Below are 15,948 nucleotides of genomic sequence, written 5' to 3'. Positions count from 1 at the left end.
CATAACTAACTTTACTCGGAGTGGCATTAGGAAAGAGTTTTTGAATTAATCTGAACACTGCAATTCCTACTGTTGATAACAGTTAGGGAAGTTTCACAGTACCTGGAACATTGTGGGCAAGTAAATGTGGCTCAAACTGTGACAACCACTCGAGCCATTTTTCTTCTTGTTCACTAAACTTTGGAAAAGGTGATATAGCAGCTGTAGTAGGTGCTGCTTGTTCTGCTGGATGAGCAGCATTGGCAAGTAGCTGCTGCACTGTGTTGAGCAGGGTAGAAATCTGGTTCATCTGAAACTGAAACATCTGTATTAACTGTGTGGTATCAAACACTTGTGGCTGTGACACCTGACCTGGTGCAGGACAGGATTGGTGGGCATGTTGGAAGACACAAATGCAACAAATAGACAAAAATAATGATAAAGGCAAAGAAATGTTGTGCAATGCCCACTTGAAAACACTGATTAGCAAAAACAACAAGAAACTGTTAAAGCAATATGTGCCCCTGAAAAGTAAAGACAAGAGAGAATTAAGGCACCTGCAAGAATATGTCCGTGGCCATTGGCACATAGTTTGGTTGATGACTCATTGCCAGTTGTGGGGTCTTGCCCACTCATTGCTTATAGGGTGCCTAACGGATGCAGCATTCTTGAAATGCTTTACAACAATTCAAATGAATAACATTAGTAGTTTCATTTCTAGAAAGCAAATTGACAATACTTAACTTTAGTTACAACAAATATCACTAGCAAGAGGTGACATGAAAACAGTAAAGTTCTTGTTATACATAAAGTCCAAGTAAACACTTGATACGTATCACGAAAATCTGATAGTGTAGCACTAATCCTGTTGCAGACTGGGCCAATCTGATGGGCCGAGGCTAAGAGGAGCGACACTTATATTCACTTCTCCCAGGCGTCACTCTTGGCATGGCGTGGTCCAATTCCGCGCACCATTGGCCAACGTTTCCTTAACGCCTTCTCTGCTCTTGCATTCCACATCTTTGTTCTGATGCTTGTGGTTGTGCCAGTATAGACACTACAATACATTAGATGCCTTAGTAAAATTGCAATGAAATTCAACAATCTGTCACCAGCAAGCTGTTATATGGGGTGGGAGCATAGAGGTGCAATTAAGTGATCTTTTTCATTTTCATGTATGTTGCTGCCAACTCAGGTGCCATTTACTGATTAGTTACTGTGGTAGAAAATACACATAGAAGTATCAAGTTTTCATGAAATTGCATTACAGAAATGTTCATGTTCAATTTGATAAAGTATAAGAAATTAAATTACTCCTGTTGTAGTACTTACATAACTGTTAGATTACTGCTATTGGCAGCAGTAAAAAACAAGATATCATGAAGACTGTCAACTTGTACTGATATGTACTGAGGAGAAAATAGGACCAAGGAACAGCTTGATGGGAACAGATTCCATACTCTATTCATCCTTAGTTTAATCATCATATAAAAAAATGGACACTCACTTATTGGGCAAATAGCCATAGTGCACACTGCATCATTGTGCTAAACTGTTATTTTGTTGTACTTGATTCTGAAGAATCTTGAAGCCCATTTCTCATCAAACAGAAGTAATATACTGAGAAATAAAGTCCCATAGGAGATTCAGTTGATGTCAACTGGACACAAAATGAGTTTTAAAAATGGTTCACCCAATATATTTGCACTGTTTTGGGGCAATATTAGTGTTGCATAAAAATTTGTCATGTGCTACGCTCTATGGAATATAGTCTGATTAATATAATCATCCCATGAGAAATTTTAATTTGCTTATATACACATTAATACTTCTGCAGTCACTGGGGACTAATGTTTTCCTCTTGTGATGAGCATCAACGTCAAATGGACTATGGATAGCACATACAACAACTATATCTCTGAGATCGGTAGCCTATTGTTGATACAGGTTTGTTCCACTGTATAACTTACATCTCAATAAAAAATTATTATCACACTAGCAGCTGGGTTTTCTGTTCTACCAAGATCAAGTGCAATAATATGTACCAAATTGGTGTCTTTGAATGATTTCAGTTTTCTTGTTATTCATTTTGTGTGTCTGTCATCACCTATCCAAGTGACTGTGAGTGGCTTGTTGGTGGTGGATCTAGGCATCCTGCACTGGGTGGATGGGGACCAGGGAGGACTAAGGTGTTTTGTGGATCCCCCTGACCAACAAGTTTGAGGTGGTGTCTTTCACTGAAACTGAAACTGAGCTAATGGGACTCACTTCACCTGTTTTGGGGAAACCTGTTTTGTATAGTGTCAGGAGGAAGCAGACGCAAAAGGGTAGAGGTCTATTAATTGTTGGCAGTTCAGATGTACAGCAAATGATGGTACCCCATAGGGAAATGGCAGCAAGGGACAGGAAAGGACACTAGGTAAACTCAGTGTGTACGCTTGTGAGCCTCATTCAATGTGTTGAAGGGGCCATAGTGAGAACAGGTTGCAACCAACTGCAGATTGTGACACAAATTGGAAAAAATGATGCCTGTCATCTGGGCTCTAAGGTCATTCTTTGGTCACTCCAGCTACTGGCGGAGAAGGTTGTGAAGACCAGCGTTGTGCATGGAGTCTCAATGAAGCTCACAATTTGCAACATTGTCTCAAGGACTGACTGTGGCCCTTTGGTTCTGAGTCCAGTCGAAGGACTGAACTGGAGACTTTGAAGGTCCTGTGACAAGCTAGGCTCTGACTCCCTGGACTTGTGCCGTGGGGTTGAGAAATGTAGGGTACCCCTAAATAGGTCATGTGTGCACTATACATCAGAGGCTGCTACTCAAGTAGGTGACTGTGTGTGGGGTACAAACAAGGTTTTTTTAGATTAGGTGACTCTCCATTCAATCCAGATAATGACAGGAGTAGAAAACCCAGAGGTATCAGTGTAAGATGGAAAGAAATGCCTCCCACAGATGAGAGCACTAAAATCCTAATGGTAAACTGCTGACGCATTTGCAACAAAGTGCCAAAGTTTGAAGCACTCATGAAAAGCAGTGAAGTTCACATAATGCTAGGTACAGAAAGCTGGTTGAAACCTGAAATTGATAGCAGTGTGGATTTTGGGGAAAATTAAAGTGTATATCAAAAGGATATGTAAGTGTGAAATGGAGATGGTGTATTTGTCACAGTAGAAAAGAAACTCAGATCTATTGAGGTAGAAATTGAAGCTGCAGGTCAGATTGTTTGGGAAAGACTCTATATCAGGGGTGGGCATAAAATTATTATCGAATCCTTTTATTGTCCACCAGACCCATCATCTAATGTAACCAAAACTTTAGAGTAAACCTCAGTTCACTTGTATGTAAGTCCCCAATCACACTGTAATCATCAGTGGAGACTTTAATCATCCAACAATTAATTGGGAAAACTGCAGTTTAGTTAGTGATGGGCATTATAAAACGTCCTGTGAAACATTACAAAATTCCTTCTCTGAAAACTATCTAGAATAGGTAGTTAAGGAACCCCACTCATGTTGGAAATATATTGGAATTAATAGCAACAAATATACTTGACCTCTTTGATGATGTCCATATAAAACTGGTATTAGTGACCATGACATGGTTTTGGCAACAATAATTACCAAAGTACAATGGACAACTAAAACAAGCAGAAAGATATATATGTTCAGTAAACTAGATAAAAAAAACAGTAGTGCCACATCTCTATGAGGAACTTGAAACTTTCAGTACAGGGCAGGATCATGTAGAGTAACTCTGGCTCAAGTTAAAAGAATAGTTGACCTGCACTGGACAGAGATATACCCACTAGAACAGTTCACAATGGGACGGATCCTCAATAGTATACAGTCATTGTAAAAAAACTTCTAAAGAAACAGAGATTACTGCATAATAGGTATAAAACAAAGCATGGGACTATAGATAAAGAGGTGCTGAATGAAATGTGCTTGGCTACCAAGAGAGCAATGCATGAAGCCTTTAATGAGTACCGTAGCAGAATACTGTCAAATGATCACTTGCAGAACTCCCAGAAATCATGGTCACGTGTAAAGGCTGTTAGTGGTACCAAAGTTAGTGTCCAATCCCTAGCGAATGAGACAGGAACTGAAATTGAGGGTAACAAAGAAAAAGCTGAAATGCTTAAATCCATTTCCAAATATTCCTTTACAAAGGAAAACCCAGGAGAATTTCCCTAATTTAATCCTCATCCCACTGAAAACATGAATGAAATTTTGCACTTCTCAAAATGAGGCACTGTAGTATCCTATGACTATAATATTCTAGTGCTTCAAGAATTTCTGCATATAGTCTGGAACTACTCGTCCTTCTACCATCCTTAACATATGATATTTAAAAAAAAATAAGTGTGAGAGAATGTACATACTGCACGACACATGTTTGTGTGTGCAAGCTGGAAAGGAGTCATGAGCACAAGGGAGACGTGATGGTCAAACAGCATCAACAAGTGTTTGTTGCTCACACCACAGAAGCTGTATTGGAAAAACAAAGATTGTTTGTGTATCTTATCGTGTTTTATATTGTTGACTATTGTAATGAGAAAAAAAGAAGAACAGTTGAAACATTATTAATTAAAATTCATGTATTGGACTTGAGAGAAGTAGGACATCTACATAACTGCTGGTGGTTATTAAGGCAACTACGTTGTAAATGTATTCTAATAGGATCTGACGTGAGATGAATTGGTTGACTTGCACGAGCTTGAATATTTATGTGTGGGAAATTTTTAATTTGTTCTCTGTGGAAGTTAAAATATACTATGACTGAGTTAAAAATATTCTTTGGTACTAATTTATTTCAAAAATAGGGAGAGGGTCTTATAAATTCCCGTAACTAGCATTATTCTTCAGAGAAGAAGGTTCTGGAGATCGACGGAATCGGCAATCCAGAGAAGAAGATCAGCTGTGCAGATCAAGTAAGTCAACTGATGTGAGAGAGGTGTGAATTTTGCTTGCAATCCAAAGTCACACCACTTCCTATTGTCGCACATCATTAGGACATGGTGACCAGCCGTAAGGACTTGAAAAAACGAGAATTTTGAGAGGAAATTGAACCAGAAGATATGATGTGTTGCCATAGCAACCAGGTATAACAAGACAAGAGAACTGTTTCACAGAACTGGATTCTGCCTAAAAAGCTCAAATGGTGAAAGTTAATAAACACAATAAAAGAGAAGATGTAAGGACGATGTAACATTAAAAGAAGACAGAGAAGATTCCGATGTATTAGACTGATAAAAAATACGACAAGAATAATTCATCAAAGAAGATCCAGTGTGGGGAGGAAGCAGCTGTAACACACATTGCGGGCATGCAGATGTGGAAACCAGCCTAAGTCCGACGACACCAGCACCAGTCACTGATCACTGGTGCTGATTCCACATATGCCCACTGATGCCGATGCTGAAACTAACATTTGACACTGCCAGTGCTGTTCACTGGTGCTGATTACACATCCGCTCACCAATGCAGCTAGAACTCTACGCTAGGTGAGCACAAAACAATAATTGTTTGAGTGTAAAGTTAAAAAGAAAATGTTGAATAATAGATTGTTAGTATAATTATTATACTCAGTGTAGAATTTTTTTTTTTTTTTGTGATTACTAAATCAAAAAGTAAGAGAAATATGGATAATACACAGAGAATTGAGGAAACTTCAGAACCAGCCATGGCAATGAAAGTGTGTGAGGAGGTGCCTGACTGGTTTGAAGTAGTAAATTTAGTCAAAGCTCAAAGGGAAGATTCAGAGGCTTTAAGAAAGGAAGTAATTCTTAAATTAGACTCAATAAATACTCAGTTAAATGAAACTTTAAATTCTCAATTGCATGATTGAAATACAGCTTTAAATGCTCAAAGTCTTAAATTAGACTCAGTGAATACTCAATTAAATAATAAACTGGATGTTCAGAATGAAACTTTAGGATTATTAAGTGCTAAGGTAGATTCACAAAGTAAAGACTCTAGTAATTTATGTGAAGTATGGGAAATTTGAAGACTGTATTTTATGCTTTAACTACTAAAGTAGAAAATTTTAAAATAGATTTGAAAGAGGAATTAACTAGTTCATTAAGCAGTCATGTAAACCAACTGTTCACTGACTTTAGTCAGACAGAGTAACCAATTTGAGGACTTAGCTAAAAAGTTAGAATTGGATATTGAAGATAAATATAGCAATAAAGAACCCAATCGTAATGAAAAGTTAGAATATTGTGATTATGTGTGTAATATTAAATATGATAATGTAAGTCAGGAATGAATACTCTGAAAAAGAGTGTAAATCAATCTATGGAATTAATGTCGATTAGTCAAACACAGATTACAGTTGTCAGTACACGAGTTGTCAGTTCACGAGTAAATACTGTAGGATGGAATTTCAAAGAGAATCTATCCAGCTTTGATATTACAAGTGTATGTAGCTTGTAGGAACCATTTAGAGAAATGATAGATCAAAGAGTTGCAGCAAGAGTAGCATCCGGAAACTTTTGACTGTTGCTTGTTCCAAACTTAATAATATCAGCAAGGTTATAGGCATCTTGTGGAAAGGATTCAGATTCATCCAGGATAGAGTAGAAAACAGAATATCTTTACCTGATATTGTGTTACCTAGTAAAGTGGTGATTGTTTTGGCGTGGGGAAACTTTCACACAAAATTTAGTGAGAAGTACTGATCTGCGCTTACTCAAGTGAAGTTAATATCAGATCCATGGGATCCGATAGGGGTCACATATGTCTCCCAGGGACATTAACGTTCTGTGTTAATGGGCAGAGTGACGACCATCGGATTCCAGGCTGTTTTCGGTGTTACTTCTGTAAAAAAAATATTCGTGCACCGAATTCCCCCAACTGCTTACATTACCCCCCTACTTCTTACCCTATCCTATCGTAGTGGGTTATGTGCCAGGAGGTGCCACATTAAAACTCAGAGAGAACTTTCCAAATGATTCATTTGCTACCATACAGTGCTCCATTCACCTCGGTCTGCATCACAGGGCCCCACAATGTTGAGAAAGCACCCCAGTGGCCTGTGCAAAGCAATGCTGTGTCGTGCCAGCCTTGGCCGGCCTGCTGAGTTCTAATGATGTCAGGATGGCTGTGCCAGCAGTCAACTCAGTTTTGCTCGGTGTGAGCCATGGGTGGCCAGCTGTGTCCTCCTCGCCGGTGTGGCTGGGATCATGGCGACGAACAAGCACCTGCTATTCAGCATCCAAATCTGCGACCCTCACCTCGGGAAGTCCCCGGCATGTGTCGGGAGTCGAGACGAATGCGCACGGTAATGAGCCGAAGAGTGGCCACTGCTGGCTGGCTGTGGACCCCGCGTCGGCCTCAGAGGGTCGAACCAACAACCCACCGTGGACTGGGGCACTGGTGCCCCATCTGTTGCTGCGTGTAGCCTGGTAGTGTGATACGCCCTGCTGTCCAGCAGAGCTGCCACACTTGAATGCCCCCACGTTGGTCTCAAAGGGTCGAACCAGTGACCCAGTGACCCAGTGTGGACTGGAATGCTGGCACCCCATCTGCTCTGCAAGTAGCCAGTGGTGTGACACGCCGCGCCGTCCAGGAGAGCTGCCACACTTGATGAATCTCGTTAGAAAATGGCACCTATTTATACTTGGCTGTGTGCCTCTGTTTTACCAAGTGCACCATTTCGGATCATGTATGCATAACACTTAGGTTAGCAAGTTGCCCTCTTCTGCCTGTGACTTGCACCATGGAAACTGCTGTGTGCACCCTCTCTGGCAGTTCTATGCCCCTGTGGCCTCTGTTTGCCTTCACATCTGCTGGTATGCGTAACTTACTGCAATCCAGCCCACACCTGGCTGTAACTCATGCTCCGAATATTGCACAAAACTAAATTTCCCTATACTAAATGGTGGTGCCGCTACATTATTCCCCTCTTTGGGAAGACCCAGTCCCTGGGTCATCCTTTAACTAACTCTTAAACTTGTTTGGATTGGCACTTATGACATACTTACTTACTATTAGAAAACTTAGACGTGGTCTAGTGCTACTAAGCCCATGTCATGAGTGGAGAAACATAAAAAAATCCTTAATGGATGACCACTCCGCTGAATGCTCGTTCAACCCCTTGCCTACGCCCTCGGTATCCAATCTACTGAGATTTGGACTACCGTGGATCTCTCTAGGAATTGGCTCTTTGTCTGATCAGAAAGAAAACAACACATAACATGGTTAAGGCTGCGATGACTCTTGGCACAGACATGCTCAAAATGATCTTTATTTGGCCTTGCCTTTTCCTATAATGAGCAACATGTTGAACAAGCTGTTCGGCTGATATGCACCCCTCTTGCTCTAAAATGAACTGGTTTACAGGTCTCAACAGACCTGGCTCCACTCTAAAGTGGCTTCTGGCCAGTACAGCTGTGGCTGCATAACATTCAATTTCATGACTCCTGAAATTGACGCTGGCAGATGGAAGGTTGGTCCTATTATGTTACACTCAGTTCCATTGATTAAAATTCCGCTCCCCTCGAGGTCTATAAGTTTCGCTTCTGCAAATATTCCCTGCTCAAAACAGCTTGCTACTACTACGAAATTCTCGTAGGTGGAGGAGATCCAGTGCATCGCAACCCATTGCCAGTTCAATTTTGGATCCACAATGTCCCTTGGACAGTCTATTCCTTTCCCCCTAGCTAAAAATAATTGCATCGTGCATGTGTCCCATATTTGTAGCTTCACAATTTTTCCTCCAACATTCACTATTTTTGATCCAAACTCAATACCGATTGTGTGATTACTTTCATCCTTAAATCTACATTATATGAACTGGTGCACTAAACACGACTTTCCTGACCCAGCACTGTGATAACAAAAAATTTAAACAGGAAATCATACCACTCTGTCATCGTTCCAAATATGTATATTACAGCTTTGCCGCAAAATTTACTCCAACACATTTGTTTCTCCAGAACTGAATTCGATTTCTCCCCCAACAATAATCCACATACGTCAGACACTGCACTTCCCTTTTCAGTGACCTGAGGACAGGGATCATCATCACCCTTCCTCTCTCTTCAAAAGACTGCTGCCCACAGCAGGCTCACAGTACTTGATAACACATGTAAGATACAATGCCCAATTAACCCTTTGAGTGCTGCACCGGCGCGTGTGGCTGGCCGTGTCAAGCCTGGCATTGGGGCCGCCTAATACATGTGCCTGCGCTGGCAGCCACTTCCGGGGACTATTGTGCGTGCCTGAGCTTTCCGCTCGGCCGTCTTTGCCCTGGGCTGAGTATTTCTGGAACCGCCAAGGTCGTGACAGTCTCGCAGTTGGTGTGATTGCTGTCGCTACAAATAAACGCAGGATATCTGGATACTTATTCCACAGCTTCGAATCTGAAGATGAATTGCTTGACAGACCAATTGTACACTGAAACTGCTTACGCTGCTAACATGTAACTCCTCATCAAAGGCTTTCTTTCATTCGCAATTAGTTCTTGAGAATCGTCATAAGGTCTCAGTATACATCTGTGTTTTATTTGGCATACTGGTAATCATCAGATTTTTGTACGAAACTTACAATGTAAACACTGTAGAATCTATAACGAGAGCATTAACCCAATAAATTATCCCCAAGGAAACTTCAAAATCAAATATTCAACATTTCTGAATTCCTTTTGTATGGGACGCTGTTGTTATTGTACAGAAGAAATAAACAATGATTTATAACTTTTGTTTAAGAATTAGATAAGGAAATATGCAAGCTTCTGAACTACCTAATTAAACATCACCTTTAATTCCTAATCACCTTTTGTGCTTCAGAATAGGGTGAGTGTGCGCAACTGACCAATGTGTGCCGAGACGCCCTTTCCAAGTGTAGGCCTAGGCCTAAATTTTTTTTTCACAAATCCAGTTTCCTGGAAAAATAGAACAGCAATGTGTTACTGAATATTACTAGAAAATTGTAGCCTGGGTTGCGGTAAAAGATATTTATTTAAGCGGCGACTAGTTTCAGGCAAAGCCCATTTTCAAACAACCATGTCAAAAAGGAATGTGACAGACACATTATAGCTATTAATAAAACCATAGAATATCGATAGCTATCCATTTTCTATGGTTTTATTAACAGCTATAATGTGGTTCTCACAGTCTTTGTTATACATCATGGTTTGAAAATGGTCTTCGCCCAAAACTAGTCGCCGCTTAAATACATATCTTTTACTGCAACCCAGGCTACAATTTTGTAGTAATAATAATGCTAGAATTTTTTGTTTAATTAATGATATTTGCACTAAGTTTAAGGTTTAACTTCTACCAAGAAGTTATGGAAGAATCCATAAATTTGTACTAAGTTTTTATTTTTGCACCTTCTGTATGGACATTTGAAGTATCCAGTCTGTGTTTGTCAGCACAGATTGGATGTTTCACATGTACGTACATAAGATGTTTGTAACCAGAGTAATTCATCTGGAGAGGCTCTTCAAGCTCAGATAATTCAGTGTTTTTTTTTTGCACAATTACATTTCCCATACTTCTTTCACATCCGGGCTTTGGACCAGCAATGGCGAAGTTAAAAATATTTTTTTAAAATATTTGTAATTACTTTTATTTTTTAATTTTTGAGTAATTTTTTCCGAAGTAAGGGCTTCATTTCATCTTCCATCTTGGCTAAAAGTTCTTCTTTGTGTGGTATGTTTGAAAACATAGGTCAACGCACAAAGGTACATTGCATATTTTCCATTCATATTTCGTTTCTCGCCGCACGTATTGTTTCGAGCAGACAGCACATCTATCGCCATAGTCCACGTTTCTTGGACTGGTCACTTGGAATGACACGTGGAAAGTGCCGCCCAGTAAATCGAAGAGGATTCTCGTCATCAGAACGTCTTCCTTTCCTATCTCTTCTCCGTTCTGTAGCAAATTTTTCCACAAGTTATCGTACCAGACATAAATGAAATCTGCTAATGATATTTTGCTCCCTGTCATCGATCTGTGAAGTGTGTGAGCGTTCAAAACACAAAGGTCCACAATATAAAAAAACTTTTTTGTACCATTTAACAGATTCATGCACAGATGCAAAGAGCTTAATAGCATACCGGAGTGGTCTACTGCTCCCTTTATTTGCATTGTGATCAGCAACACATTGCGGTTCATTACTTTTTCGCAAGTCATCCAGTTTGTCTTTCCCGTGTCAGGCATTTCTGTGGTGTTGCAGGTAGTCAGCATGAACACTTCTCTCCTGTCGCACCACTTGTTGGCAAGCATTGCGTCAGTTGAAATAAACTCAACTTTTCTACGTTTTAGTTTCTTTTGTAGGTTCTGAAAGTTGCGCCTGTTCCCACATACAGTACCGCATGCTGTTGTTCTCTGGTTGTGAAACCAGAGGAACAAAGGCTGGACTTGTATACCAATTGTCGACATACAAGGTATGTCCACGTTCAAGGTATGTCTTCATTAGTGTTGCCACAATATCACCAGATTTCCTCAAGTTATGGACTACAGTTTCTGTTGTTGTGCCTGTGTATACAATGAAACCCAAGACGTATCCAGTTTTACAGTCGCACAACACGAATGTTTTGATTCCAAATCTACTTCGTTTCGAAGGAATGTATTGTTTAAAAGATTTTTAAAAAGCGACCTTTGAACAATAATAGGCTTTCATCGACACACAGTTTCCTGTATGGATTAAATGCACTGCCGAACGCCACACGAACTGTATCAATTATTTTCCTAATTTTAAATGAACTGTCATCTCCACGATTGGCCGAATTGTCACTAAATAAAATGCAACATTCTCAAAAGTAACATAAAAAGGTCACGGGACATAACTTCGCCAAAAATTGGAGTACTCAGAAGTACATCTCTGGACCAATATTCCTTTATTCTCAACTTTTTAACACGAGCCATGAGTAGCCAAATACCAATGAAGATATACATTTCCTCAAAACCTGTATCTTTCCAGGTGGATAGTCTAGAATGACCTGATTCCGACGTATTTGCCATGGTGAAAGTGACAAATTGGTTCGTTTCAAGTGCTATAAATTACAACACATCTTCTGATAAAAATAGCATGAAAAAGGATAGAGTGCTTGAATCAGGCGCTAGTTGTCAATTATGTCCTGAAGATGAATTATCAAATGCATGAAGTGCTGGACTGAATTCACGTTTTTGCCAATCAAATTTCTCATTCTCACTATGGCGTGGCCTTTTACAGATTGATTTGTCTTCACTTTCAGAATCTGAAGAAGAACTAGAACTGTGCTGGCGAGCTCTACTAGGTGAAGTGTGTGGAGGTGTATTGCTACGAGATTCTTCTGATGAATCTTCATCGTCACTACATTCATTGAAGATGCCACACTCACTGTCACTGTCATTCCTTTTCAGTATCGCGAGTATCTCTTCATCAGTGCAACGCCGTCCGCCCCCAGTAGCTGAGTGGTCAGCGCGACAGACTGTCAATCCAAAGGGCCCAGGTTCGATTCCTGGCTGGGTCTGAGATTTTCTCCGCTCAGGGACTGGGAACAATAAAAAGGGTACATCCATCCCATGGAGTGCACGGGACAACAGAACCTGCGACGGGCCGGCATGCAGCCCTGAGCGGCTATTGACGTCCGTAGGCCCACAGGCAGTGGAACCAGCTGGGTATAAGCTGTCACTGGGACTCGGGTACCGGCCAGGCCGCGTGGCTAATGCCGTCTGCAGCGCCCATGGGAAAGCCCACTTCAGCGGCAAACAACGTCCGCAGGCCCCGCGGCAAAGTGGAGCGACGCGGCATATCACGTCTGCAGTACTAAAAGGGTTAATCTATGCAAACCCAGTGATGCATAACAGGAAAAACAACAAAAACTACAAATACTCTACTGCTTTCTAGATTGCAAAGCATACGGTACTTCATGCTGTACTCTATCTTCCTGGTTTTCTCTGTGCTTAGCACCTCTCTTCACTCTCTCTTTCTTCCTCTTTCCTTCCTGTGACACACCTGGAATCACATCCGAGCAATCCTTAAATTGCCGCAACCACCCAATGTGTTCTCGTTGGCATCTGAAGCTTAACATTAACGGGAGATGTGGTTTCAACAACTTAGTATGGCCCTTGATACCTCGTGAGGAACTTCTTTGTTTTCCCTTTTTGCGTACAGGGGCTGGACAGCATTACCCACTGCCCCACTCTATACTGCGGCGACCTTCCTTTCCACTTTCCTGCGTCTTCCTGCCTTTCCAAAGCCTTCTTATTCGCCTTTTGTACCTGTTTCCAAACATCCCAAACTGTCCTTGTGAATTGACGTACAGATTCACTGGTCCTTCCCTTCTGTAGCTTCACTAAATCAAATGGTGACGGCATTTTACGCCCGTAAACTACCTCATATGAAGACAAACCGGTATTTGTATGGACTTTTGCGTTATATCCGCATACAATATGCTTCAAATACTCGTCCCACTGATGGTGATGAGAATCCACATAAAAACTCATCATCTTCCCAATTGGTCTGTGTACCCGTTCTGTCCTTCCGTTGGCCTGTGGATGCAACACGCTCATCCTCAACTTCTTTATGTTCAACAATTTACACAGCTCCTTCTTCAAATCCAACATGAAGTTGGTCCCTCGGTCAGTAATTATTGCCTCCAGTACACCAAACTTCAAAATCCAGTTGTTTACTATTGCTTGCGCGACCATTGCTGCCTGTTGATTTGGCATAGCCACCATCTCCACATACCTCAAAAACTGGTCTATTATTGTCAGAACGAATCTGCTTCCCGATGGTATTCGCCTAAAAGGTCCTAAGACATCAATCCCGAGCAAACAGAATGGACATGTTGCTTCCGGTAATCGTTGTAGCTGTGTCTGTTTCCGACTCAAATCTGCTCTCTGCACACATGGTATACAATTCTTGACATACTTATCCACATCTCCTTTCCTACCTCTCTACCAATACCTCTCCGCCACTCTCCTATTCGTTGCTCTACACCCTCCACGACTGGATAACACTTGATCATGTGCTTCCTTTAAAACCTCATCTCTCAGCTTCGCTGGCACTACTACCCTTGACCCTAACTTAGTTTCCCTGCACAGAAGACCATCGCACACATTAAACTGTGGCTGTGTACAATACAATTTACAATCATTGTCCGCGTCCTGTAATTTTTGCCATACAGCTAGGTCATACCTACGACTTCTACTTTTGCCACCTTCCTACTTAGTGCATCTGCATTACCGTGCTTCTTCCCAGGCTTGTGCACCACCTCGTAGTCGAATTCACTAAGCCTCACAGCCCATCTAGCGAGTCTAGTGGATGGATCCTTCAACCTCAAGACTTAACCTCTCCCTAAAGTACCTAGCGCTATTCTGTTTCTTATACCTTTGTAAAAGCCCTTCCTTTCATTGCTTTAATTGTCCTGCCTTTCTTAAGGTATCAGAAAACCTTACACATGTTTTTGCTTCACCCGTTAATCTAATCTCGGCTATATGTAACAACTGCTCGTCAGACCAACCATTCATCACTGCTGAAGTCTTCAAGTCCTCCACAAACGAACGCACATCCTCAGATGCCTTGCCAGAAATGGAACAATCAAACTTGTGGCGGCTGGATCAATCTCCTGCACCCTACGCAACAACGAGTGATCAGATGCAGTTTCCCGCTCACTTCTAGATGTTCATTCATTTCTCAACTGCGTATTGTCTGTTGTCAATTGTGCTACTTTTTCCAACAATATCCGCACCGCTTCTAGTTCCAACACACCTTGTTCCCTTGACTCTGTCATTGTGTTGCTTTCGTTCCCAGTTGTCCCGACACAGAACGATTAAGTACAAGAATAATCTGACTTCCTACAGCTCCATATCATCATACTCAGTATCATCATAAACCAATACAAAAGTAATCAAATGCCACGAAAAAAAAAAATCTTATTGCCCCCAAATACACTAACACTTACTCTGGCACCAAAAAATAGTATGCCTACACAAAACATCCACAATGTGGCTTTTGACAATTCATACTCAAAACACAAACAAAAAAGAAAGAAAACGTCCAACACTCAAAAGAACAATTTTGACAGCACTCACCTCTTCTTGTGACTGTACTGCAGGCAGTGGGCTCGAACGTTGTACTGGATGGATGACGTCCGCTATTCTTACACCAAATATTATGGATGGGGTGCCAGGAGGTGCCACATTAAAACTCGTTGAGAACTTTCCAAATGATTTATTTGTTTCCACTAAAGTGCTCTGTTCACTTCGGTCTGCATCACAGGGCCCCACAATGCTGAGGAAGCACCCCAGCGGCCAGTGCAATGCAGCACCGTGTCCTGCCAGCCTTGACCGATCCGCTGAGGTCCGATGATGTCAAGATGGCAGTGCCAGCAGCCGACTCAGCGCTCTTCAGTGTGAGCTGCAGGCGGCCAGCTGCGTCCTTCTCCTTGCTGGCATGACTGTGGTCGCAGAAATGAATGAGTGCCTGCTATCCAGGGTCCGAACCTGCGGCCCTTGCTTCGGGAAGTCTCTGGCGTGTGTTGGGAGCCAAGACAACTGCCCACGAAAGCGAGCCGAAGAGTGGTCTGCCACTGGCTGGCTGTGGACCCCGCGTCTGCCTCAGAGGGTCGAACCAATGACCCTCCGTGGACTGGGACACTGGCGCCCCATCTGTTGCTGCGTGTAGCCAGTTGGTGTGATACGCCCTGCCGTCTAGGAGAGCTGCGACACTTGAATGCCCCGCGTTGCCCTCAGAGGGTCGAACCAGTGATCCGTTGTAGACTGGAATGCTGGCGCCCCATCTGCTCCGCATGTAGCCAGTGGTGCGACACGCCCCACCATCCAGGAGAGCTGCCACACCTGAATGAATCTCGTTAGAAAACAGCACCTATTTATACTCGATGCCTCTGTTTTGCGAAGTACGCCGCTTTGCATCACATATGCATAATACTTAGGTTGGTCAGTGGCCCTCTTCTGCCTGTGACTTGCGCCAAGGAAACCGCTGTGTGTGCCCTCTCTGGCAGTTCTACGCCCC

Source organism: Schistocerca serialis, chromosome 1, assembly GCF_023864345.2.
Source record: "Schistocerca serialis cubense isolate TAMUIC-IGC-003099 chromosome 1, iqSchSeri2.2, whole genome shotgun sequence".
Taxonomy (NCBI): Eukaryota; Metazoa; Arthropoda; class Insecta; order Orthoptera; family Acrididae; genus Schistocerca; species Schistocerca serialis.
Note: the sequence above shows the minus strand (reverse complement) of the source record.